The following is a 3,042-nucleotide window of genomic DNA, read 5'->3' as shown; positions in this document are numbered from 1 at the left end:
GAGGAAAGAATTTGGTTTCAGCAGGATGGTGCACCGCCCCATTATGGAGTGCAAGTACGGGAGTACTTGAATAACACGTTTACTGGCCGGTGGATCGGGCGACGCGGAACAATCGAGTGGCCTCCGCGTTCGCCTGATTTAACACCTCTAGACTTTTTTTTGTGGGGCTATTTGAAATCGCGTGTGTACACAAACAGACCAGGTGATTTGGAAGAACTTAAAAACCGTATTCGTTTTGAAATAAATCAAATCGACCCGGGAATGCTTGAACGAAGTGTAGACGGCGTTTACACACGCTTAGGACAATGCCAAATGGTACAGGGTGGGCAATTCGAAAAATTTCGCTAGACTTACACAAATATTAGTGTAATTTTACTCGTTTGAAATGTAATTTTGTCAACTTTGTCCTTTTCGGAGCCATTAATAGTGTAAGTGGACAATTATCACTTATAAGAACTTAAGGTAAATTTTTCTAAAAAAAATTATTGTTATGTAAGACGATCGAAATTTTCACACCGTTGTTTAGATAATTATCACTGTCATCAATTTCGAACGAAAAAATTATGCGTTGTCATTTAAAAAAAAATATGTCATCGCTGCCGTAAGTGGATTATCGATAAAAAAAATTTCCACATAACAAGGTGCCCTGGATCAAATAATAATCGACGGGTCTCACCGTTTTTGGAAAAAAAAATTGTTTAACGAAAATATGAATTTTATGCAGAACTTTTTTGTCACGCTGTATATATCAGGGTTCTTCACCGTAAGTGGCCTATTAGACGTTTCAGAGGAACCAACGACAATATGACTGAATTGTGTTCGGGGGTTACCAGATATGCTCTCTTCAATAAAAATAATGCCATCAATGTAGCACTTCCGGTTATACCGGAAGTAGCTATCAACTTCGTTATTTTAAAAGGAACACCCTATATATTATTGCATTATCGACAAGATAAATTAAAAATAAATCAAAAATGTTAAAGCTTGCCTGTACCTAAATCTAACCGTTTTCGAGATAATCGACATTTTATAAAAATTTTGACAGATGTAACCGTTTCGAAAATTCCTTATATCTCTCATCGTTCTGGGAGCTTTCACTTGCTTTTCGGAATACACAAAGAACATAAGATGCACTAACTTCCGCTATCACAATTACCTGAAGAAAGTTATACTAAGTGTCTCATTTTTCACGTTACATTTTGAAAACTTAAAACCGACAAATTCAAATGGTATTTTTCTGCATCATATTATAGAAAATCAAATTCTCTTTTCACCGACATAGGCATTGTGTACAGTTCCAATTTTCTCAGATATTTGCAGTTTACTTACATTTTCAAGAATATTACGTTAAAATATCATCAAATGTGCCTTGAAACTCAAATATTAGTATTGTCATTCAGTATTCTATAAGTATCAAGTACTTTCTCGACAAGAAAAATGCAGAAGAATTATTCCAATGAAGATATTTTGAATTTGTTTTATATCCATGGGACGGACATCCACCATGAATCAGTATTAGCTGCATTTCTATGATTTGGTATTTTGCAAAATTTGAAGAAATGGACGCGAATGAAACTCGGCCATCTACATACAATAGCGTTCTTTGTACAACTTTGATTTTTTTTTCATAATTACATTAATAAAGTGCGTTGTTTCACGTTTGTTGCATCTTTTAAATAATGAGGGGGTATATTTACACAAAAATAATACCTAATAAGATTTCCTTCCATTGGGATACTATTATTAGCAACTGCAAGTGCAATAAAGAGCAAATAGCATTCTTTCATTAAGAAAACAATGAAGTGTAAAGTAACCAAAATTTTAAGTTATAGTATTCTCACAACTTCATTCCAAATATCATAAAATTATAATAATGCATTTATTAGTTATTTGAAATTACCTATTTATTGTGCTATTCTTTAAAAACATTTACAACGTTAAAAATTAGAAAAAAATTCTAGAAAACCAACCGAAATCATTTAATTAATTATTCTGTTTCAGTTGCAAAATACCAAATCAGAGAAATACAGCTAATAATTTTGATTCACGGTGAATGTTTCATGGATATAGAAAAAATTCAAAATATCTTCATTAGAATAATTATTTTGCATTTTTTTTGTCGAGCAAATACTTGATACTGAATGACCGTGCCAATATTTGCCTTTCAAGGCAAATTTGTTGGTATGTTTAACGTAATATTCTTGAGAATGTGAATGAATGAAACTGCAAATATCTGAGAAAATTGAAACTATAACTCCTACAATGCCTATATCGGTGAAAAGAGAATTTGATTTTCTATAATATGATGCAGAAAAATGCAGGGTGTTCCATTTGAACTTAAAAAGTTTTGTCGGTTTTAAGTTTTCAAAATGTAACGTGAAAAATGAGACACTTAGTATAATTTTCTTCAGGTAATTTTGTTAGGCGAAGATAGTGCATGTTATATTCTTTGTGTATTCCAAAAACCAAGTGAAAGCTCTCAGAACTAAGAAAGATATAAGGAATTTTCGAAACGTTTGCATCTGTCAAAATTTTTGCAAAATGACGATTATCTCGAAAACGGTTAGATTTAGGTACAGGGAAGTTCTAATATTTTTGACATATTTTTAATTTATCTTGTCGATAATGCAATAATATATAGGGTGTTCCTTTTAAAATAACGAAGTTGACAACTACTTTCGGTATAACCGGAAGTGCTACATTGATGGCTTTATTTTCATTAAAGAGAACATATCTGATAATCCCCGTAAATAAAATTTCAGAGTCATATTGTTTTTTGTTCCTCTGAAACGTCTAATAGGCAACTTACCGTGAAGAACCCTGTATATATACAGGGTAGCCCATCGAAAACGTACCGCAGGGCATTACAGGGTAGTAATGAACTTTTCGGCAAAATCCAAAAACAGGTAAAGTTTGCTTCTGAGGGGGACAACTTTTGGCGCAAAAAGCATAGCAAAATCTTCAACCCCCTAAGTGGGGGTGCCATCCCCCAAATTTTTTTAAATGGGAATGGGGGTCAAGTGGGGGGTCATTAGAAAGGGC

Source organism: Anoplophora glabripennis, unplaced genomic scaffold (genome assembly GCF_000390285.2).
Source record: "Anoplophora glabripennis isolate ALB-LARVAE unplaced genomic scaffold, Agla_2.0 scaffold1566, whole genome shotgun sequence".
Lineage (NCBI taxonomy): Eukaryota > Metazoa > Arthropoda > Insecta > Coleoptera > Cerambycidae > Anoplophora > Anoplophora glabripennis.
This window is presented reverse-complemented; position numbering follows the sequence as displayed.